Source organism: Miniopterus schreibersii, assembly GCF_964146895.1.
Source record: "Miniopterus schreibersii genome assembly, chromosome: 14".
In the NCBI taxonomy this organism is placed as follows: domain Eukaryota; kingdom Metazoa; phylum Chordata; class Mammalia; order Chiroptera; family Miniopteridae; genus Miniopterus; species Miniopterus schreibersii.
Genome location: NC_138114.1, coordinates 41,312,367 through 41,338,109, shown reverse-complemented (window position 1 = coordinate 41,338,109; position 25,743 = coordinate 41,312,367). Strand labels below are relative to the sequence as shown.

Here is a 25,743-nt window from a genome sequence, read left to right as displayed (position 1 = left end):
GGGGTCTTGTGGTTGCGAAGGACAGATTCACTCAGGCCACCAGAAGTAATGAGGGGTTATTGTAAGCAACCTTGTAAAATTAAGGAAGACAGAAATATCAGCTACATGGCTAGATGCTCAGAAATAGCCATATGGCTGGACTTATTGGAACTTAAATACAGTTTGGAATCTGATCAGCACAGCTCTAGGGACTAAAATATCTCATTGCCCCCGTCGTGACAGGAATTTGCTGTTTTCTGATACTCAGTCATTTTGCCAACTTAGTGATATTTTGCTTTCACAGCTCTTGTATGGTCTGGCACTACCAACCACCTACCTCTTTCTCTATCAAAAACAACTCTCAGGCTTTCACTGACTCCAGAATTCTATCATTTCAATGATATGCTATCTTTTCTCCCTTCGTGTCCTTCATCTCCTGCACCCACTGTCAACTGACAAACTCTGTCCAAAAAACCAATTCTATTTTCTGATTGGCCTAGTTAATTGCCAATCATCTTATACCATACCACTTCATAAGCTGCCTGCATTATTAGAAATCAACTGCCCTTTATTCAAGCATCTTCCTCTGCTCAGATCAGTTGTGGCCAGGATGACAAGTCACATTCTGTTGAATATGGCTCTTAATGGTAAAGACCTGCCTATCTTGGGAAGAGGCTGGGAGCATAGCAGGCAGGCACCCAGAGAGTCACTGACTTCAGTCCTCTGCATCAGCTCTACCACACTATGCTGTGAGGCTGCCTGTCGCACTTTAACCCTATGGACCGCATCTACTTCTGTGATTCACAAGTCACAGAGCAGAGGTGTGTATATGTCTGAGTAGATGTGTACTATGCAGGTATCTCTGCACTCATTCTTAGGTTATACAAACAATTGCCATATGGTGATATGTAGTTCAGAGTTGCTTGAAATATCCCCAGCTTAATGTCAAGCTGCCTACTTACACTTTCTGAATGGGGTTGTTTCTCTTAAGACTGAAAATCTGTTTTCAGAAGGTGTTCAGAACACAGGGTACACTGAGATGTTAACAGATCCATGAAGTGGGCTCCATTTCCTGTAAGCATAGGAAAAGGGACTGGATTCCGGGAAGCAGGCCACTTTTAGTTCTGTGACTGTGACAGAGAGTACAGTGCTTACCAAAAAGTACATAAATATCTCATGCCCACTCTCTTCCTGCTACATTTCCCAGCCTCCCTTGTAATTTGGCTGGGGCGTGTGACTAATTCTGGTCAGAGGGCGGTGGGAATAAGTGATACGTGTTCTTCACACTGTGTCTTCCTGGAAGGTATGAGCTCAACTGGCAGAACCCCCAGTAGAGAAGCTGACTGGATCCCTGCGTCATCATTAGGAATGGTGCTGCCCTAGGGGGTCTCCCGGCCTGCAGAGGCCTTTTTGTCAGTAGGAAATAAACCTCTGCCCTGCATGGTGTGGTTCAGTGGTTAGAGCATCGCCCCACCCACCAAAGGGTCGTGGGTTCAATTCCCGGTCAAGGGCATGTACCTGGGTTGCAGGTTCAATCCCTGGCCCCAGTTGGGGCGTGAACAGGAGGCAGCCTATCTATGTGTCTCTCTCACAGTGATGCTTCTCTCTCTCTCCCCCTCCCTCCCTCCCTTCTACTATCTCTAAAAATCAGTGGGAAAAATATCATCGGGTGAGGATTAACAAAAAAAAAGGAAATAGCCCAGCCGGCTTGGCTCAGCAGTTGAGCATCCACCTATGATCCAGGAGACTGGGGTTCAATTCCCAGTCAGGGCACATGCCTGGGTTTTGGGCTCCATCCCCAGCAGGGGGCATGCAGGAGGCAGCCGATCAATGACTCATCATTGATGTTTCTCTCTCTCTCCCTCTCCTTTCCTCTCTCTGAAATCAAGAATATATTAAAAAAAAAAAAAAAAGGAAATAAACCTCTATGCCTTAGGCCCTGGAGATTGGGTTTGGTTGAACTGTTAACGCAGCATAGCCTAGAGTCACCCTGATTAGTACAGTCACTAGCCAACTGTGTGACCTTGGGCAAGTAACAGTGTCTTCAGTCCTCATCGTCTTCTGAAACATAAAAGTTTCCCCAGATAATTTCAAAGGTCACCCTCTAAGATTCTTTGATTCCTAATTGACCATGTCCTGTTTACTTTTGTGGCAAGGTTTTTGTCCACTTCTTTCCATTCTTTCTGCCACTGAAGTATATTATGTCTCACTCTCACATCGATGTTTTTCTCTTCTCCTTTCCTCTCTCTCTAAAAATCAATAAACTTTTAAAAATAAATTTTAAAAAGATGGGGCATGTTTAAAGAACATACAGGCCATCCTGAAAGATTTCCAATAGCCAAAGCTGGAACAATTTGAGCAACAAAGTAAATTATGATGGTAATAGATTATGACCCAAAGCATAAAATAAATATATATGAGCCCATATAATTAAAAGATTGAATAAATAAATGGGGAAGAAAGAACAAATCTCCTTTACAGAAGAATTCTAATTAATACATGTAAAAGGAATGAGAGAAACAGAAAATCACCATTAGCACACATCAGTTATAATTGCTGCAGGCAAGATCTACTGATGAAGCTAATATTAGTGACCAAAACTTTAAGAAGAAACAGGATATTTGCATAGCTTCAAAGTATAGACTCCCAAATATTTATTCATCTTCTTGTTTTTAACATATGTCCAAAAATGCTTTAGTACTCTTCCCTCCACAATGTAAAGCTTAATTCCCCTCCCCTTAAGTGTGGGCTAGATTTAGTGATATGCTGCTAATGAACAGAGCAGGAGTCGGCAAAGAGCCAAGTAGGAACTATATTAGTCTCTGAGCAGTACAGTCTCTTTCATAACAACTCACCTCTGCTGTTGTAGCATGAAAGCAGTCCAAGAAAATATGCACATGAATGAGCGTGGCTGTGTGCCAATAAGATTTTATTTACAGAAAAAGGCAGCAGACTATATTTGGCCTTGCATCCAGTTTGCTAACCTCTTGAATAGTGAATGGAAAGGAAAAAGTCTAACTTTACAGTGGAGAAACCTGGCAGACACCACCTTTACCAAGTGATCAAGGTTAACATTACCAGGAATAAGTAGTACTGAAGTGATGTCAGCAAAATGGCAGAGTAAGGAACTCCAAATTCCATCCTTTCATAGTAGCAACAAAAAAGGTGGCAAAAACTGTCTGAATCAACTTTTTTAGAACACTTAACACTAACCAAAAGCCTGCAACAACCAGGGGAATGCTTTCAAGAAAAACAAGCTGAATCTGGGTAAGAACAGCAAGCTTCGTGGTGTTTTAATTTACCCTGATACCACCCCCCCCTTCCCAAAGATTGGACATGGACTTGAATAAAATAGCTGCATTCCCAGTATTGGTACCAGTAACAGAGGGAGCAGAATGTACTTCATTTTCAAGGAATTGTGGTTGTTTATTTTAACCTATCTGATGGCTCACTAAAACAGTGATTTTCAACATTTTTCATCTCATGGCACATAAACTAATAACTAAAATTCTGCGGCACACCAAAAAACATATTTTTTGCTGACCTGGCAAAAAAATAGATATAATTTTGATTCATTCACACCAGACCGCTTTTGTTGTGTTGGTTGTTGTCATTTTTTTATTTGATAGTCTAAGGGAAAAGAGGTCAGTGCCCCTGACTAAATAGTCAGTATTGCATGTTTTAAAAATTCTTGCAGCACAGCAGTGTGCTGTGGTACACTGGTTGAAAATCGCTGCCCTAAAGGAGTGATTCAAAGGGTTTGCCTTGATCATGTATAACCTGAAACTCTCTGCTGCTGAGGTAACCATCCAAGGAGCATTTGATGAAAACATTTACAGGCAAATGTTTTAGTTACTGTTGCCTAAAGTAATGGATAACAGTTGAGGCAAACACTAGACTAATCAAACCTTGGGAAGAAGGCTGGGGAATGAGATGCTTTGGGAAATAACGGCTTTGAAAAACTCTGAAACGTATTTCTGGGAAACTAGAAAGTTATAAACATGCCCTGGGCTATGCACATGCTCAGGAAATACCTTAGAACTCCCCTAAACTCTCGCTTGTGGCTGACCTTCAGGTTCTGCACAAGCAGAAGGTGAAGGCTAAGGCAAAGCTGTAAACTGCTTGTCTGGGTGTTGAAGGCACATGCCAAAAGACACAGAGCCCATCTACAAAAACGGGGAGTTTTTTTTGGTTCCAGATATTTAAGGAAACCTGTGCTCAATCACTATCTGACTACTAAGCTATCAGAGACTTTAGTGGCCACACATGACAAAGAATACTAACTTTAGGAAATTAGTTCAAAAAAGTCACTAAACAAGCAAACAGCAAAAACTACAATAAGCATCAACAACACACTCTAGGAAGAGGGTAAGGATCTAATTTCCAGAATTGCCACATTAGAATATTCAAAATGTCCAGTTTTCAACAAAAATAGTAAGGCATGCAAAGAAACCAGGGGGAAAAAGCATTCAATATAATCTGTCTCTGAGGAAGCACAGCTGCTAAACTTATTAGACAAAGGGTTTAAATCAGCTAATTAAAATATATTCACAGAATAAAGGAAACTATGTCCAAAGAACTAATGGAAATCATAAGAATAATGTCTCATCAGTGACTATCAATAAAGAGATATAAAAGGAGCCAAATAGAAATCTTGGAGTTGCAAATATAATAACAGAAATGAAAAATTTATCAGAGTGGCTCAAGAGCAGTGTTGATGAGGCAGAAGAAAGACTCAATGAACTTGAAGGTAAGTCAATTGAGATGATCAAGTCTGAGGAACAGAAAGAAAAAAGAGTGAAGATAAATGAAAAGAGATTAAGAGACCTCCTGTAGTCCCAAAGGGAGAAGAGAAAGAGAAAGGGGTAGAAAGAATATTTAACACAAGATAGCCAGAAACTTTCCAAATTTAATTTAAAATATTAACCTGCATATTCAAGAAACCTAACAAAGTCCAAGTAGGATAAACTCAAAGAGATTTTCACTAAGACACATTATAAGTAAACTGTTATAAGCCAGATACAAATACAATTTTGAAAGCAGCCTGGATGGAAACAACTAATCATCTACAATGACATCTCATTGAAATAATTAACTGCTGATTTCTTACCAGGAACGAGAAGGCAGTGGGATGATATACTCTAAGTGCTGAAAGAAAAAACTGTCAACCAAGACTTCTATATACAGCAAAACAATTCTTCAAATAGGACAAGGGAAAAGGAAGACATTAAAACATTCCTAAATAAAAACTAGCCCAGCTGGTGTGACTTAGAAGTTGAGCATGGACCTATGATCCAGGAGACTGTGGTTCGATTCTTGGTCAGGGCACATGCCCAGGTTGCAGGCTCGATCCCCAGTAGGGGGCGTGCAGGAAGCAGCTGATCAATGACTCATCATTGATGGTTGTACAATGGTCCCTCGGTTTTCCAATGTAATCCGCTCTGGAAGACCATTTGAGTTCTGAAACGTTCGAAAACGGAGGGATCAACAGCCAACAGCTGGGCCTCAGGATCTTGCCCTCAGCAGAAGCCGTGTGGCATGTTCGACTTCCGAGGCGCGTTTGAAAACCGAAGCATTTACTTCTGGGTTTACGGCATTTGTAAACCGAAATGTTTGTCAACGGAGATGTTTAAAAACCGAGGTACCACTGTATCTCTCTCTCTCCTTCTCCCTTCCTCTCTCTGAAACCAATAAAGACATATTTAAAAAACCTAAAAGAGATCACTTCTAGTGTCCTGCCTTATAAAAAATACTAAAGGCAGTCCTTCAGACTGAAATGACACTAGGCAGTAATTTGAAACCACATGAAGAAATAAAGAATACCATTAAAGGTAACTCTATAGGTAAATATAAAAGACAGTATAAATGTATGTTTCATAACTCTTGTCTTTCTCTTATCTTAATAAAATGGTAACCAATAATAATGAATCTGCATTGATGGGCACACAGTGTATTAAGATGTGTAGCCTGTATGACAATAATAGTACAAAGTATAATAGTGAAATTAGTTGGCATTAATGAGAACTAGATTTTTTTACTTAAGATGTTCATTGTAATTTCCATGATAATTGTCCACAGTCTAAGGATAATGATTAAGAAATTAACTAAAAACATATGGCAAAAAAAAAAAATGCAAGGGAGTTAAAATGGTACACTTAGAACATATCTAATCAGAACAAAAGAGAACAGTAATGGAAAAATGGAGGAACAGAAAAGACATAAGACAGCCTGGCTGGTATGGCTCAGTGGTTGAGCACTGACCTAGGATCTGGGAGATCATGATTTGATTCCCAGTCAGGGCACATGCCTGGGTTGTGATCCCTAGCAGGGGGCTTACAGGAGGCAGCTGATCAATCACTCTCTCTCATCATTGATGTTTCCATTTCTTTCTCCCTCTCCCTCTCTCTGAAATCAATGAAGACATTACAAAAAAAAAGACATGACATATTAAACAAATAGCAAAATAGCAGATGTAAATTCTACCTTATGATCAGCTACATTAAATATTAATGGATTGAACATTCTAATTAAAGGGCAGAGAATGTAATAATGGATTTTTAAAAGTGATCCATTTATATGTTATTTACAAGAGATTCACTTTAGATTCAGAGACACAGGTAGGTAGAAAGTAAAAGGATGGAAAAAGGTATTCCATGTAAACATTAACCAAAAGAGAGCTGGATTGGCTATACTAATATCAGACAAAACAGACTTCAAGCCAAAATTTTTACAAGAGCCCTGGTCAGTGTGGCTCAGTTGGTTGGGCGTCATCCTGTGCACTAGAAATCTGCAAGTTCGATTTCCAGTCAAGGGCACGTGCTTTGGTTGTGGGTTTGATCTTCGGTAGGGTGTGTGCAGGAGGCAGCCGATGGATGTTTCACTCTCACATCGATGTTTCTCTCTCCTCTCTCTAAAAAAAGCCAATAAACTATACTTGAAAAAACATACACACCAATCTTTAAAAAAATTGTTACAAGAAACAAAGAAGGACATCATATAACAATTGAGAGGAGTTGGCATAGGAGATGAAATTTATTCTGTGGATTTGTACTCAGGCATACTCGGGTTCAAACATTGTGTACCACTAACTACTGTATGACTTTGGCTAGTCACTTAATCTTTCAGAGGCTCAGTTTTGTCACCTATAAATTGAGATAATAGTTAATTTGCAGTAGAGTTGCATTAGAATTATCATGAGGATTGAAGGCATGTTTGTAAAAGTACCTGGTCTATATTAAGAACTCAAAAATATATAGCTTTTTTTGTTGTTGTTAATCCTTACCTGAGCATATTTTTCCCATTGCTCTTCAGAGAAGGTGGAAGGGAGGGAGGTGGGAGAGAGAGAGAGAGAGAGGGGTGGGGGGAGAAAGAGAGAGAAACATTGATGTGCTCACATCGATTGGTTGGTTGCCTCTGCTTCTGGAAGTTTCCTTGAGCCACAAGGTTTTTCTTCCTCCTCTAGAATGTTCTAGCATCTTAATAAGCTGCTTGGAATTGCTACAGCCATCTTTTCACCAGCCTGATGAAACCACAGTTGAGGGTGATGGAGCAGAGAAGAAAAGAATGTTTCCTTGATGAGCTGCTGGATCACCCCCTACAGCAAACCTGCAACCCAGGTACATGCCCTTGACCTGGAATCAAATCCACAACCCTTTGGTGACCATGGAACAACACTCTAGCCACTGAGTCACACTGGCCAGGGCAAAAAAACATATAGCTTTTATGGAGTCCTGTCCATCATTTCAGTTCATGCTCTGGAGCCCAGAAGAAACATTAAGAAAACCAGGACATTATATCAAGGAACCAAAGTTTGGAGAGAACTACACGCAACATATAATCAGGTACAGACTGTGAGTTCTGCAGAGGTTAAAAAAAGGAGGGAGGGAGAGCTGGCTGGTGTGCTCCAGGGTGGCCTTCTGGAGGAGGCGGGATTTGAGCCTGTCTGAAGGAGATTTAGGGTTTGGAGGAGCCACTGGTGGAGAAGTAGAACAGGATGAGCAAAAGCTTTAAGAGAAATTTAAGAGTGCAGAAAGATGACTGGCCCTTCTGGAACTGAAGAAAGTTGAGCATGAGGAATCTCTGGGGAAAATGGGTGTTTTCAGGTGAGAAGGAAAAGCCCCTAGAGGCCGGAGCCTTGGATTTCTCTCTCATTCCCAGGCTGTGCCTGATCTTCCCCAATTAGTCTCAAGACTACCCATGAGAGAGACAGCATGTTTCTGGGCTACCACTAGGGAGCAGTATTACCCAACAGCTTGGAGTTTCTAGATTCATTGAGATTTTTTTTTTTTTTTTTTTTGGTGTCCTACTTCCCAAACCCACAGCTCTATGGAATCTGTAGCTTGAGACAGCTTTCCTACAACACTTTTCAACTCCTTTTATTAATAAAGAAAGCCCTGGGCATCGGGAAGTGACGTTGACTCCAGATTCTCATTTTACATGGAGCACTTTTAGTTCTGTTATGCTAAAAGAGCTATGCTCTCAGCCAGTGGTGCCCACTTTTTGGCTGGGGACACAGTGGACCTGAGGCTGCAGCTCTGCTCACCTCCTTTCAGTTTGCTCCGGTTTTAAATTAAATTAATTTATTTCTAATTTTTATTTATAAGCTATAATTCTGGGTGCAGAAACTTTAGTACCTATTTCGTGCCAGGAGCTGAGCTAGGAACTTAAAAATATCTATCCACCCATCTAAGGATCTAACCTTTGTGGAAGTCTTTGCATGAAGGTTGCAGTGCACTTTCCCCTCGAAGATCTCTTCTAATACTAACAACCCTGTGTGGTCTCCATGTATTAGTCTCGTCACCATGGAGGAGCTGATGTTGAGGGTTTTAAGTGAATTACTGAAGTTCAAATGGACTGTGAGGGAATCTAGACTGAACCTAGGGCTATAATCTACACCCCATGTCCTCTATTAATATAATTAATTAATTAATTATAATAAAAACCAATAGCAGAATTTCAATTTGAGATGAAATAGGTCTGGAGATGGATGGTGGTGATGGCTGCACAACATGTGAATGTGCTTAATGTCATTGAACTGTACACTTAAAAATGATTACAATGGCCCGGCTGGGTGTGGCTCAGTGGTTGAGCATCAACCTAGGACCCAGGAGATCGAGGTTTGATTACTGCTCAGGGCACATGCCCGGGTTGTGGGCTCGATTCCCAGTCAGGGGCGTGCAGGAGGCAGCTCATCATTGATGTTTCTATATCTCTCCCTCTCCCTCTCCCTTCCTCTCTCTGAAATCAATAAAGATATATTTATTTTTTAAAAATGATTAAAATGGTAATTTTGTTTTGTATATGTTATCACAATTTAAAATTGTTAACTAGTATTTGAAAGACAAAAGGCAAAATCAGTGTTGAATATTTCTGTACCAGTTGTCAAACAATAGTTTAAAATGCATGTTTTCTAATTAATAGTCATTGGTAGCTAATAGGTTTTTTTAAATCCTCACCCGAGCATATGTTTATTGATTTGAGAGAGAGAGAGAAACATTGATGTGAGAGAGAAACATTGATTGCTTGCCTACCACATGTGCCCTGACCGGGGATTGAACCCACAACCTAGGTTATGTGCCCTGACCGGGAAACAAACCCGTAACCTTTTGGTGTATGTGCTCCAACCAACTGAGCCACCTGGCCAGGGCAATAGCTAATAGTTTTATTTAGTTTGATGACAATGATAAGTAAAGAATGTATATCTAATTGAAATGCCATAAAAATTGGGTGTTCGGATATTTTATAAAAGCCAGCTTACAGAAATCAGAAGATACTGGGTTTTTTGTTCGTGTGTTTTTTTAAAATATATCTTTATTGATTTCAGAGAGAGGAAAGGAGGGGAAAGAGAGAGATAGAAACATCAATGATGAGTCATTGATCAAGCCCGCAACTGGGCATGTGCCCTGACCGGGAATTGAACCCTGATCGCCTGGATCCTCGGTTGACGCTCATCGCTGAGCCACACCCGGCCGGGCCAGAAGATACTGTTTTAAAGGTGTTAGCAAGGATGTTCACTTTAAAAAAAATATATAGGAAAATTAAAAACAATTTTCTTAAAATGAAAAAATAAAAATGGCAACTACCATATAACATTCATTAATGACAATAGTTAATGTTAAGTATTAGTAGCTGTATTTTAAACACACTTATGAAGCCTGGCCAGGTGGCTTAGCAGTTGAGCATTAACCTGTGATCCAGGAGATTATGGTTTAATTCCTGGTCAGGGCACATGCCCGGGTTGCACGCTCAATCCTAGTATGGGGCGTGCAGGAGGCAGCTGATCAATGACTCTCTCATCATTGATGTTCCTATCTCTCTCTCTCTCCCTCTCCCTTCCTCTCTCTGAAATCAATAAAGATATATTTTTTTAAAAAGTTGCCCGTTCAATTCCCAGCCAGGGCAGATACCTGGGTTGTGGGTTCGGTCCTTAGTTGGGGCACATATGGGAGACAATCGCATCAATATCTCTCTCTCTCTCTTTCTTTCTCTCTCTTCCTTTCTTTCTTGAAGCATGTCCTCAAGGTGAGGATTTAAAAAAAAATTTTAAAGCACTTATGAAGTTATTAATCATTTTTAATTCTCACAACCACCAAGTACTATTATTCCCATTTAACAAATAATTTCATCACTTGGTCTGTCCTTACTGTCCCCTACCCCTTGTCAACAACTCTAGGATAGGCTGTGAAATGCACCTAATTGATCCTTGGTTGACCGGCCTGTGAAGTGTGATATTGTGGAAAGACCATGATCTTTGGATCTGACTGACCTGGGACTAACCGACCTGAAGCTGATATGGGCTCTGCTCTTTTTCTTGATGAATGTTTTTGGGCAAGTTACTTAATCTCTCTGTGCCTCAATTTTTTCATTTGTAAAACAAAGTTAATAATAGTACCTACTTCATAGGAATGTTGTGATGAGCATATACAATAATGTAAATGTAAAATGCTTAGCATAGTGCTGTAACATAGTAAGCACTTAAAAATGATGGCTGTTATTATGTATTTGCACATAGTAGAATGCTCAGAAAATAATAAATACATGGATGGGTGTGTCTTGAGAGTACCTGGAATAGCTCCTGGCCCTCCTGGGGGCATCGGAGGAAGGAGTCACACAGCAGAGGGTATTTGGCCCAGTCAGCTTAGCTCATGGGATGATAGGCCTGGATAAGGTTCTTTGAGTCCAATTCCATTATTTTACAGAGAAGCTGAAGCCCAAGAAAGGGAGTAGGTCGCCCCTTCCTGCCAATCAACCAGGAAGTTGCCCTGAGAAGCAGTCTGGTGTGGTGAAAGCCTCTCCCCAGGATGGGTGAGTCAGGCCTGGGTGGCCTCAGATCTGTTCTGAGAGGTGCTCACCTCTGCACTTTTTTTTTTTTGGCATGAGTGGTCAAGAGGATTATGAAACTGGGAAATGGAAAGTTTATCCTAGCTCCTGGGGCAGGGAGTAAGGAGAGGCAAGGGAGGAGCCCTGAGCACCCAGCCCTAGCACACCTTTAGTTAATATTTATTCTTTCTCCTTTCTGGGCCTGGAAATCAAGGGGAAGTGAAGCAGCAGTTTGTAAGGCAAGATCCTGGGGACTCAGTGAAGTTTGTTCCTGTGAGAGATGACTCAGCATAGGCCTCAGAGCCACAGGGAGTGGCCCCCAGCCTGGATTCTGCCTAGGCTCATGCCACTAGGTGGGCCACTGTGGTAGTCACTGTTCCTCTGCTCGGGAGGTTCTGGCTCCTAGGAGCCTGAGGATATCCTGGCAGCCCCCAGCTAATATGTGTAGTAGTAGCTGGGTCCTTGTGGTTTGATCTCACAATAAATGCACTTCCTCTTGTCTTGCCTGGATGCAGTGACCCTCCTCTCTAGACTCTTGCTAGGCTTTCTAAAACAGATGTCATCAGGGTACTTCCAGAGAGTACCTCACTGTCTATACATTGAGCTCCAGACTCCTTAGCACAATGTGGTCTGGACCCAAATTTCCACCTCACCCCGACCCCTTCTCCCCACCCTGCACTCTATACTCTAGCTCAGGGCTTCTTGGTATGGTCAATGGACCCCCTTCTTCGGAATCATTGAGGACACTTGTTTTAAAATGCAGATTCTTGAGTCTACTGAGTCAGTTGCTCCTGGGGTATAGGACTCTGCATTTTAATGACACTGAGGCTGATTCTTGTGCAGACTGCCATTTAAGAACTACTACTCTGCTGAACCAGATTTTTAAGTTTCCAGACTGTCTCTGGGCCCTCAGTGTCCTTTCTCATGCTGTTCCTCTCTCTAGAATGCCCTTCCTACCCTTCCCGACCTGGTGTGCTCTGTGTACTCTGAGGTTCACCTCACGTGTCAGCTCCTCTGTGCTGCCTCCCTCAAATCAAGTTTCCTTTTCTGTGTACACACAATCCCACTTTATTTTCTACCTACCTCTGCTCTAGAATTTTTATATTATGTCAGGGTTGGCTCCTCTGCTTGTTTGTGAGCTCCATGAAGACCATGGATAATTTTTTTTTTTGAATCCCCAGGGCCTAGCAAAGTGCATGGCAGAAAGAAGGCATGTTTGCCTCAGTGTAACTCAAAAAGGTAGATTTAATACATTTTGTAGCTGACAGAGCCAGGATTTATGGTGCAGGTTCTTGCTTCACAGTTTTAGTCTGTTAATTTGGTCTAAATGTTTGGTCTACCCTTGAGGAAACTGGATTTATATTTTGGCAAGAGGTATTTAGATTAGCCATGAGTTAAGACTTAAAATTATTTTTTATTTTTTATTTTTTAAAAAAATATATCTTTATTGATTTCAGAGAGAGGAAAGAAGAGGGAGAGAGAGAGCTAGAAACATCAATGATGAGAGAGTCATTGATCGAGCCCGCAACCTGGGCATGTGCCCTGACCGGGAATCAAACCCTGATTGCCTGGATCCTAGGTCGACACTTAACCGCTGAGTCACGCCCAACCAGGCGTCTTAAAATTATTTTTCAAAAGCTCAAAATGTGACTCTGTTAGGCCAAGGAACTGCTTTCTCTTGATCTCCTTGAGCATAGAACCCACCAGACCTTTTGTCCACCTCAGATCTGTTCCCAAGGATCATCCATTCATAATTCTTGACCTTTTTAACCCTAGTGACATAACTGCCACCTCAGCCAGTCATACCCTGGACTGTGTCATGACTGATCCAGCTCAGAAATGCCAACATACTGGTCTCTGGCTAGAATTTCCTTGCCTTCAGCCTGGCCATTTCTCCCACTCCCGGTTTACCTGCTCTCTGATATCATGGCCCCCTGGATCTCTTTTCTAAGCCCTAGCCCATGAGTGGCCTCCTTTCTTCTTCCCCTTTCACAGGCAGGTGGCTCCTCCTCCTGTCTGAGGCAGTCCCTTACCTGGGCACTGGACTCCACCTCTCCTAACCTCTGGGCACTCTGCACCATCATTGTCACCTCTTCCTGCATTGTTAGTATCTTCTCTGGCTCTTTCCCTACCACACGTAAACACTGTCAGGCTTCTCTCACCTTTGTGGCTACCTTCCTCTAACTCTTAGGCAATTAAGGTTCTGGGACCAATTCCAACGTGTGGGGATTTCCCTACACCGCCAGCTGGTGTCACAATTCAACTCAATTCAGACACTATCTACTCAGATATAGCGTCAGATCCCACCAGTTAAGAACTCAGTCCCGCAAGACTGCTCCCCACTTCAGATGCCAATCACAGCCCAGGTTGTTCCTGTCCTTCTGATGGACTGGCTATAAATCAGAGGTTCCCATGACCCCCTTCCTGTCTTGGTCCTAGATGCTACTGTTCACCAGTCCCTCAGGTGAGGACTTTAGGAGTAGCCTTGGCTCTTCATGCTCCCTCACACCTCACCCAGCCATTCACCTTTTAAAAATCTCTAGTATCTCTACCCTACATCTCCCCCTGGCACTCGCCTACATTATCAGGCCCACATTAGGTTTTTGATCCTGGAATTAGCTTTCTAACTGGTCTCCTCACTGAGCCTTTCACCCCTCTAATTTATTAACACTATTGCTAATAATTTTTTATTGTAGTGAAATACACAAAACATGCAATCTACCATTTTAACATGTACAGTTCAGTGGCATCCAGTACATTCACACTGTTGTGCAATCATCACCACCATCTACTTCTAGAACATTTTCATCTCCCTAAACTGAAACCCTATGCCCAATAAACTATAACTTCCTATCCTACCTCCCGGCAACTACCATTCTATTTTCTGTCTCTGTGAATTTGACTACTCTGTGTACCTCATATAAGAGGAATCATACAGTATTTGTCCTTTTGTGACTGGCTTATTTTATTTAGCATTATTAGGTTCAAGTTTCACTCATGTTGTAGCATGTGCCAGAATTTTCTTCCTTTTTAAGGCTGAATAATATTCCATTGTATGTATACTCCACATTTTATTTATACATTCACCCATCACCTGGGTCGCTTTCACCTTTTGTCTATTATGAATAGTGTTGCTGTTGACCTGAAAATAGCTGGATATTTCTCTAGCAAAATGGGTTCGTTTGGGAACAACAAAGAATTGCAACTCAGGACATACAGTCTAGTAGCAAACCACTTGCAAGTCCAGAGGAACACAGCAGAGGCTGCTCTTTTATAGACTTGGGAGGAGCTGTTGTAAATGAAGTCTATTGGCGGAAATTGAAAGTCAGAATATAGCGTCTTCTCATTGGCTGAGTTACGACGGTCTCCCATTGGCGGAGCTGTTACTGGGGGGGAATTTTTTTCTTCCTCCAGCTGAGGTAGTAGAGTAGTATCGTCAGTCCCTGTCCAAGAGGCAGGGCAGGTCTGTCCGTGGTGGGGTCACTAGTGTGGGTTGAGTCAGCCTCCTGACTCCATTTTTTTTTTTAACTCTCACCCAGTATTTTTTCCATTTTTTCTCTTTCCAGATAGAGTGTGAGAGAGAGAGAAACATGCATGTGAGAGAGACACATTGATTGGTTGCCTCCCGCATGCCATCTCTGTAAGTGTCAACTACTAACTATCCTGTGCTCGCCAATGTAAAAGAAGTATGTGTCTCTCCATTTGGTTTTTATCCAATCTCAGAGATTTCCCCATTTGCCCTTCTCCTGCCCTGCTACTCTACCACCAGTGGATTTCATGTAACCCTCCTCACATCTTCTCCTTTGATTCTAATGTATAAAATAAGCTGCAAAACTGCCATTCTCTGGAACATTTTCTCAATTCGTTGAGATTTTGCTTCCTGGCAGTTGTCATCAGTTTGGCTCAAATAAACTCATAAAAAATTCTCTACAGGTTCGGATGTTTCCTATGCTAACAACTTGATGCTCAGATCATAAAATGAGGCTCAAAGAAATGACTGAACCAGGAACTTTTTATACTTTGTAGGCAAAGAAACAAGACATTTGTGAAAAATTGACAGAACAACAACAACAACAAGTTAGTGCTCATTGGAAAGGAGTCTAAGGAAGGCCTGGGTATTCATTAATGAAGAATTTGAACAAAGGAAATTAGAAAAGAAGCAATAAAGTTTGATTATACAGACTTTTGGCTCTAAGGTGTTTGGTGATAAGGGGTGTCTCCCAGGTGCAGCGAGGACACCTTTCACATAGGAGATTTATTTCCTGCCTTCAAGGAAACAAGAGAGGATCAGGGTGCCCTTCTGCTACTAGATGCTGGTCAAGTAACTTTTTTCGAAATTTAAAATAATTTTTATTTTATTTTATTTTTTAAAAATATATCTTTATTGATTTCAGAGAGAGGAAAGAAGAGCGCGCGAGAGAGATAGAAACATCAATGATGAGAGAGTCATTGGGGATTGAGCCCGCAACCCGGGCATGTGCCTTGACAGGGAATCGAACCCGGATCGCCTGGATCCTAGGTCGACGCTCAACCGCTGAGCCACACCCGGCCGGGCAATAATTTTTATTTTTTAATTACAGTTAATATACAATATTCTATTAGTTTCAGGTGTGCAACATGGCGCTTAGGCATTTATGTAACTTGTGAAGCAGTCACCCTAATAAGTCTAGCAGTACCCATCTGACACCATACCTAGTTGTTATAATATTATTGACTATATTCCCTACGCTGTACTTTTTTTTTTTTTTAATTTATTGATATGAGAGAGAGAGAGAGAGAAAGGAAAAAAACAAAAAATATTGATTTGTTCCACTTATTTATGCATCATTGGTTGATTCTTATATGTGCCCTAACCGGGGATGGAACCTGCAATCTTGGTGTATTAGGACAACACTTGAAACAACTGAGCTACCTGGCCTGGGCCCCTATGCTGTTCTTTATGTCCCTACTCTGACTGTTTTTATAACTGGCAATTTGTACATCTTAGTCTCTTCCCCCTTTTCACCCATTTCCTCAACCCCCTTCTCATCTGACAACCATCAAAATGTCCTCTGTATTTATGAGTTTGTTTCTGTTTTGTTTGTTTATTTTGTCTTCCAGATTCCACATGTAAACAGAATTATACAGTGTTTGTCTTTCTCTGTCTGACTTATTTCATTTAGCATAGTACCCTCTGGGTCCATCTATGTTGTTGTAAATGGCAAGATTTCTTTTTTATGGCTGAGTAATATTCCATTGTTCATATATATCATCTCTTTTTTCAGTTCATCTATTAATGGATATTTAGGTTGCTTTTGTATCTTGGCTATTATAAATAATACTGCAATGAACATAGCAATACATATGTTTTTTCAAATTAATGTTTTGGGTTTCTTCTTCAAGTAAATACCCAGAGGTGGAACTGCTGTGTCTTTCTTTGTCTCTTATTATAGCCTTTGTTTTAAAGTCTGTTTTGTCTGATATAAGTATTACGACTCTAGCTTTTTTTGGTTTCCATTTGCATGAAATATCTTTTTTCATCCTTTTACTTTTAGTTTGTGTGTGTCTTTTGATCTGAAGTGAATCTCTTATAGGCAACATACGTATGGGTCTTGTTTTCTTATCCATTCAGCCATCCTATGTCTTTTGATTGAAACATTTAATCCATTTACATTTAAAGTAATTACTGATAGGTATGTAGTTATTGCCATTTATTATTCATGTTTTTGATCTTTTTTTTCCTTTCTCAAAGAAGTCCTTTTAACATATCTTGTAATACATATCTTGGTTTGATGGTGACAAACTCCTTTAGCTTTTTCTTGTCTGGCATCAAGTAACTTTAATTCAAAGTAATTAATAGGCCATTGTGGGATATTTTGGGGCAGCCTATCTTGGGCTCTGATACTATGAACATGAGTGTAAAAATATCTCTTCAAGACCATGCTTTTAATTCTTTTAGGTGCATAACCCAGAAGTGGCATTGCTGGATCATATGGTAATTCTATTTTTAATCTTTTGAGGAACTGTCCTACTGTTTTCCACAGCAGCTGCTCCAGTTTACATTCCTAACAGCAATACACAAGGGTTCCAGTTTTTCTACACTATTGCCAATACTTGTTATTTTTTGTGTGTTTTGTTGTTGTTATGTTTTGGTTTTTTTATAGGCATCTTACTAGCTATGAGGTGGAATTTCATTGTAGTTTTGATGTGCATTTCCATAATGATCAGCGATTTTCAGCATTTTTTCACGTGCTTATTGGAGAGATATCTGTTGCCCACTTTTTAAAGTCCTTGTTTAAAAAATACGTTTTTATTGACTTTTTAGAGAGAAAGGAAGAGAGAGACACACAGATTGATCAGCTGCTCCCCACCCACCTCACACACCCTGACTGGGAACCTAACCTACACCCCGGCATGTGCCCTGATCGGAAACCAAACTGGTGACCCCTTGGCGCATGGGACAATGCTCAACCAACCGAGGCACACCAGCCCAGGCCTTTGCCCATTTTTTAATCAAGTTGCTTGGTTTCTTTGTTGTCAACTGTAGGAGTTCTTTCTCTATTCTGGATAGTAACCCCTCATCAGATATATGATTTGCAAATATTTTCTCCCATTCCATGGGTTGCCCTTCTATTCTGTTAATAGTGTACTTTCATGCACAAAAGTTTTTAATTTTTATATAGTCCATTCTATCTCCCTTTTCTATTGTTGTCTGTTCTTTTGGTGTCCTGTTTTCCAATAAGCTTTTAAGCACAAAAATTTAATCCTCTGATGATTCCTTTTTTAAACTCCTTGATGATCTGATCTCTGTACCTCTTCAGCCTCACCTCTTGCTGATAGCTCAACCCAAATGTACTTAGCAAATCATTCTGAATGACTGCATAGCTCTGAGCATTCACCATACTCTCTGACATTACCCTGTTTTTTCATTTACTAGTCCCTCTTCCACTCCCTCCTTACTTTTTTTAAAAAAATATATCTTTATTGATTTCAGAGAGGGAAATGAGAGGGAGAGAGAGAGATAGAAACATCAATGATGAGAGAGTCATTGATCGAGCCCGCAAACCAGGCATGTGCCCCATGATGGGGAATCAAACCCTGATCGCCTGGATCCCAGGTCGATGCTCAACCGCTGAGCCACGCCCGGCCGGGCCCTCCTTACTTTTCAATAAACTACCTTTCTTTCATCTCTTAAGACTTCTTCAAGTACCTTCTCCTCTGGGAAGATTTCTTTGACTTTCCCCAGAGTTAGGTGCCTTCATTGGTTTCCCATTGTTTAGTTTTACTATAATGCTTATTAGACTGTGTTTTAATTGTTTCCTGTTTCCTGTCTGTCCAAGTAGACTACAGATTCCTCAAAGGAAGGGCACCTGTCCCTACCTTTTCATCTGCAATCTGCTCAAACTTCGTTAAACAGTTGAACTGGGATCTCTGCCACTATTTAGTTGCTTTGAGCAAACTAGTTAAATTCCCTGAACCTCCATTTTCTCATATGATTATTGTGATGATTAACTGAGATTATGTTTTTAAAGTGCTTGGTGATTTCTCCGGCCCAGTGTAAATGCTTAATAAAAATTAGCTGTTATTATCATCAACTTGTTGAGTTGGTACCTCAAACTCTAATCAGTGGTATGACTTTGGACAAAATTCTTAAACTCCTGGTGCCTCAGTTTTTCCTTCTGTAAAATTAGGTGCTTGTCTTGGATCATCTATAGCAGTTATTCTCAAACTAAGCTGCACATTGCAATCATCTGAGGAGTGGCTCAGTTGGTTGAGTGTTCTTCAGTGTACCAAAAGGTTACCGGTTTGGTTCCCAGCCAGGGCACATAAAACATACTTTTTAAAAACACAGTATCTAACAGAGAACATTTTGATGGTTGCCAGATGGGAGGGATGTTGGGGAGATGGGATAAAAACGTGAAAAGGATTAAGATGTACAAATTGCCAGTTATAAAAACAGCCATGGGGATGTAAAGTACAGCCTGGGGAGTATAGTCAATAATATTGTAATAACTATGTATGGTATTAGATGGGTACTGATGCGATCACTTCATAAATTATATAAATGTCTAATCACTATGTTGTACACCTGAAATTAATACAGTATTATATGTCAAGTGTAATTGAAAAAAATTTTTAAATACTGATATCTAGGTCAGTCCCCCAAGATTAGGCATGGTGAGGTACAGCTGGGATGGGTATTTTTTAAAAGCTCCCCTGGTGATTTTAATGTTCTGCCAGAATTGAGAACCACGGAGCTAAAGTTTCTTCCAGATATAACGCCCTGGAAAGTTGAGCTACCAGGAATCCCAGGAGGCTGGGGAATGGAATGTGTCCCAGCATTCTTCTTTGTCATCCTCTGCCAGTTTAGCAGGAAGCATTATCAAACAGGCTCACGAAGCTAGGATTTCAAGAGTATTTGTGGATTCCTGAATATTTAATACTTAGCAGATCTCTCCATCCTGAGGAGACCTGGGGGACCTGAGAAATAGGAAAAATTATCCCTTCCCTACCCCCACTGCTCTAACCCAAGGCCTAGGAGCCCGTCCTGGAGTGTTGTACTGTGGAGTCCTAGACAAGCTGAAGGAGAGGGTGGAGGGAAGGGTCCTTGGCATAAGCTTGTTAAGGAAACTTGGGACTAGGAGGAGGTAGTGACTAAGAGTTACAAATAATCATTTATTTATAGTACTTTAACACTGTATTCATAGCCATTACTTATTGATTCCCAAAGCAACCTTGAGAAGTACAGAGCAGGTACTGCCTCCATTTTTTAGAAGAGAAAAAAAACCCCACTGTATGGTTAAGGGTTTCATAAAAAATTATACAGTGGATTAGCAACAGGGGAGTTTTTCTAAAACATCCAGGTAGCTCGGAGTCCTTCTGGTCTCCTTAAAATTGGAGCCAAGATTCTAAACGGCCCCATAGATGCTACGGGGACCAACTAAAATGATCCCTTCCGATTCCCATGTGGCCTCTCCACCTCTGAACATAGCAGTGTTCTCTGGGGTAATTAAAAATGCCTTCAGTTTTGTAAAGTTTGGGGTGTTTAGTACTAGCTTTGAGGCTTGGACATCCAGGGAGGTGTTTAGTCATTGTGTCTAGCATGTCCAGGAACACTCAAAGGGCCTTGTTAGCCAAATGTTGGGTCAGAAGAAATGGAAAACCAGAAAAGGGAGTGATTTTTTTTACTAAGCTCAATTTAATTTAAAGCCCTGGCTTTTGTTCTGAGATTATGTCCTTCTTACTTTTCTGGTGTTAAAATTGCCTTTCATGAAATAGTAACGATGGTAGATGGTAGTTTATTTTAACATCCTGAATGGCATGGTTAAAAGATGACTACCTTATGTGAATCCCCAAAACTGGTCCAAGAAATCCCAAGTCTAGTAAGCACTCACCATGTGGGAGGGCCATGTGACCCCCATCTCCTCAGGGGTATGGGAGGCCACAGAGAGAGCCTCGCCTTGAGAATGGTGGTAACACATTGAACAGTAAAAGAATTAAAATGCCTGTAGTTGGGTTTTGCCGCCCATGAATTCATGTAGAAAGAAAAGTGCCATTGTCACTTTGGTTTTATTTAATAAACATTTATATAGTGCTTACTAGATGCCCAGCCCTGTCTCAAATGCTGTACAAATATGATCTCATTTAATCTTCATCAAGCCTATGAGGTAGATGCTGTTACTTTAACTCCCATTTTAAAGATGAGGAAACTAAGACATGAAAGTATTTGAGAAACTTGCCCAAGGTCACAGCTAGTTAGCAGCAGAACCTGAAGTTGAAGCCAGGGAGTCTGGCTCTGGAGTCCACATTCTTAATCCCTACACCATGCTGTCTGGTTAGAAGCAATTTAAGACTTTCGGGGTACGTAATGATCTATTTTTAGCCTCTGACTCCATAGACAGAAGCTGCCTATGAACTAAGCTGCCCAATCGGTATTGAACTGCTGTCTGTGATCTCTTTTGAGTCCTTTCCACCACACTGCTGGGAGAATCAGAGTAGGCAGCTGGCCCTTGGACAGAGCCTGGCAAGACAACAGTGGCAAAAGCAATGAACTTTGGGTAAGGTCAGCAAGCTTTTGTGGCATGGAACCTGAGTCTGTGTAAAGGCCTTCTCAGAGGTCCTTTAGAGCCCAAACTGGTAGTTTTCAAGTACTTTTTTAAAAAAAGCAACCAAACACTTTGTTCACACATAGACATGTGGGAAATCAATGCACATACATGCACATGCACACACCTATATGGAATCCCTTCTTAAAACAGATAAAAGTGGCCCAGCTGGTATGGCTCAGTGGTTGAGCATCGACCCATGAACCAAGAGGTCCCTGGTTCAATTCCCAGTTAGGGCACATGACTGGGGTTGCAGGCTCGATCCTCAGTAGGGGGCATGCGGGAGGTAGCCGATTGATGTTTCTAATCTCTCTATCCCTCTCCCTTTCCTCTCTCTAAAATCAATAAAAATATGGGTGTTTTTTTTAAAAAAAAAACAGATAAAAGTAGAGGCATGTTGAAGCAGAAGTGGGGTCCAGTTGACCTTAGTCTCATTCCTTATGCAGTATTGAGGAACACAATTTGAAAACCATTGTTCTAGACCAGAGTGTCCTAAAGCATGACCTAGAAAATATTAGTCTCATAAAATACTTTGTAGGAAAAAAGTTTCATAGCCAAATACATTTGGCAAACTCTGGATGTTCTCTCTTTGCTTTGAGATTTACAGTTACTTATTGGCAGATAAGGAGTCAGAAGCCTTGGAAGGGGGTGAAATCATTCTTAATCCACAATTTCCCTTTAAAAAAAGATGAATTGCGTTATTCTTACACAATGGAATACTCTATATAGAGCAATGAAAATAGACAAATGACTGCTATATGTGCATGCATCTTACAAATATAGTGTTAAGGGAAAGAAGCCAGTCACAACAGCATGCATACTGTGTAAGTCTATTTACATAAAGTTCAAAAACAGGCAAAATTATATACATGGACTTGGCAGTCAGAATAGTCATTATCCTTGGGATGTGAAGTAGTGCCTGGGAGGGGGCATGAGGTGAGTTTTGAAGCTTCTGGTTATATTTTATATCTTGATTTGGGTGGTGATCACATAGGTGTGTTTACTTTGTCAAAATGATTTGTGCATTTTTCTTCCTATATGTGCATTTTTCTTCATATATGTACATATGTCTTACCCTTCATTTAAGAAAAAGGGGGAAAACAAACAAAAACACATCAACATTTAAAGGACCAAGAAATAAATGTACATGAATTTTGTTCTTCAAAATATAATCTGTCCTTTAAAAAATTTTTTTTTTTTTTTTTAAATTCTGAACCAGGTTTTCTGAGCCAGTTTACCTGATTCAAAGACAAGGCTCCTGGAAATCTGGAGGTCAGAGGTCTGAACTGGGTTTCAGTGGGTTAAAATCAAGGTGTCACAGGCTTGTGCTCCTGTGTTCTTTCTAGAAGCCCAAGGGAAGAATCAGTTTTCTTGCCTCTCCAGCTTCTAGAGTCTGCAGGCATTCCTCGGCTCATGGCTGCCTTCCATCTTAATAGCTAGCAATGACCATCAAGTCTTTCTCACATCTCATCACTCTGACACTGACTCTTGTCCTTCCCTCTTTTACATTTAAGCATCTTGGTGATTACATTGTATCCATCTGGAAAATTCAGGATACTCTCCTTATATAAGGTCAACTGATTAACAAACTTAATTCCACTTGCTACCTTAATTCTCCTTTGCCATGTAACTGCAGGGACTGGGCCATTTATTCTGTTTACCACACCTGCTAAGGAATTAGATGCTGATCCTTGTACTTAACCTAGACTCTCTCCTATTATTATGGATTTTCTTTTAGATAGTATCTGATCAAAAAATTAGTTGGAAAGAACTCTTTTGGGTTTGCTGAAAGTAAAAGTAATAAACTGAATGATCTATCACTCAAATGAGAGAAGATTTACTTACTTCTTTTTTTATAGTACTTACCTGAGGATATTTTTTCCATTGCTTTTCAGAGAGGGGGGGAGGGGAGAGAGAGAGAGAGAGAAACATCGATGTGAGAGAGACACATCGATTGGTTTCCTCCAGCATGTGCCGGGATAGAGCCTGCAACTGAGGTATGTGCTCTTGGCTGGAATAGAACCTGGGACCCTTCAGTCTTAGGGCTGATGCTCTAACCACTGAGCCAAACCAGCAAGGGCAGATTTATTTACTTTTAACTCAATAGGACACGTATTGTAAGAGCTCTATAGGTGCCAGGACAGGGAGGACCCCAGATTGTGGCAGACTTGAAAAACAGTCTGGGTGTTGGGGGCTGCACCCTGTTCATGCCAAGGAAATGCAGTCACTGAGCGCTAGTATCTGACATCTGAAGTGGAACCAAGAAAGGGGATTAAGAGACTGGTGTTCTGAAGGTGTGATGACGTAGGAATTTATAATCCCTGATTCTGCAGCCATGAATCAGTTTCTTTGTTTGGGTCAATTGTCGTTTCTGCAGTATCTGAAGGCTGTTGTTCACAGTGGCTCCCTGGGCTAGCAAACAAGGAAGAGACCCAAAAAAGTCAGCTGTTGCCTGGGCAGCTGGCAGCAGGAGGTGGTTCAAGTTGGCTACTGCCATGGCAACATTGATTACTGTCACAGGCAGGCAAGAAGTAGGTAGTTAGCATTGTCAGCGAACACGTGGACCACCTGCATCAGAATTAGCTGAGGAGTTGTTTAAATTTCAAATTTTTAGGCCACAGGACCAGAGACTGGGATAGGCTCTGGAATTTATCTTTTAGAAAGTTCCCCAGGCAACCCTTATCCCTGGTAAATTTTGAGAACCACCAATTGAAGAAAATAATACATTACTGTTATACAAATCCCTATTCAAACCCCTGTTGTATATCCTTGGGTGAGGCTTCATCCCTGCGGCCTGAGAACCAGGGCCACTTTCTCGCTTACAAAGGCCCGATCTTAAAAGGACAAAGTGGATGTTCAGTATCATTGGGAAGGACTAAGGTGGGACCTAACCAGAGGTTAGCATGAACCAGGACTGGAGAGGATGACTAAGGTGCAGGACTAAGTCTCTGATACTGCCGAGAAATACTATTTTCCCTCTAGGAAGGTGCACTGCACAAAGACCACCAGGAACCCAGGCTTTCTGTTGTTTCTGAGAATCACGGCTGTCACGAGCCACTGTTGCTGATGAGAGTGTGTTCTTATCCTTGGGTTAAGAACAAGTGCATCCTGAATGTGTGAGATTCAAAGTGTTGTGTTTGTGTTTTTAAAATTTTTTTTAATCCTCACCTGAGGATATTTTTTCCATTGCTTTTTAAAGAGAGTGGAAAGGAGAGAGAGAGTGGGGGGGAGAAACATCGATGTGAGAGAGACACGTTGATTGGTTGCCTCTTGCACACGCACTGACCAGGGCTGGGGATTGAGCCTGTAACCGTGCCCTTGGCCGGAGTCAAACCCAGGACCCTTCAGTCCCAGGGCTGATGCTCTAACCACTGAGCCAAACCGGGTAGGGCTTGTGTTTTTTAAATACTACTTATAACTCAAATTCTGGGCAGATTCTGATTTGCCAGTTGTAGTGAAAATTCTTGACTACCTAGCATCCCCTTCTCCCTGTCAAAAATCCCAGTTTTGCTCTCCCTACCTCAAGACCTAGCCCCTATTTCGTTCTCCCTCATAGTATCTTTTACTTTTCCTGCATAGCACTTACCAAAATTGTAGTAAAATAATTATTTGTTTATTTAAATCCCATCTTCCCAAGCAGTCAGAAACCTCCAGGAGGGCAGAAACTCTTATCTCTGTTGCTCAGTGTAAGGCACATGGTAGGAGCTCAGCACATATTTCTGAAGAGATGTAGGTGCTCCTAAGTCTTTTATGTACATCTCATCTCTCCGGTTGGGTTAGATATATCTGTCTAGACTAAATGTTTTCTGATTACCTCCTCGCATATTGCCTGTACTGGCACTCATCACAGTAAGTGCTGACCCTATGCTATTAGAGAAAGGGTGAAAAAGAGGAGAACTCTGAGCTCATTGGAAGGAACTAAGACCAAACACTTTCTGGCAGAAAGATTTTGGGGCAGCAGGAGGCTGTTTCTAGGCCCCAGGCCAGGGTGTTGAGCAATGCTTGTATTTCTCTGAGAGCTTCTGCCAAGAAGCAGAAAACTGATGAGTGACCTGTAAATGCTGCTCACATTCTGAGTGACTCAGAGTTTATGGTATTACGGGGGAAAGAGTGTTGATTAGAGGAGGACAGCCATGTGGGTGCTTGGGCAGGAAGTTTGGTGAGAGGCCATCCACGGGCACAATGGATGGCTTCCCCTGCGAAGCACTGCCCAAGCCCTCAGGCATTGTAAAGTTAGAGACCCCAAGCAAGCTGCTTAGGGCTCCTCATTGCTTCCTCAGGTTCCCCAACCCTCCTTTAGAAGGTTGTTTCATAGTTGGCATGGCTTGTTTTGCTCTTGAAAGTCAGGAAGCCAGATGTA

The 25,743-nt window shown here is 41.3% G+C and overlaps 1 protein-coding gene across 3 annotated transcripts in view; it reads left to right on the top strand.

The window, feature by feature from the left end:
- The window catches only part of NT5C2 (5'-nucleotidase, cytosolic II), a 111,787-nt gene that overhangs the window by 4,889 nt on the left and 81,155 nt on the right, over nucleotides 1-25,743 (top strand). The gene's annotated exons all lie outside the window — the stretch shown is intronic.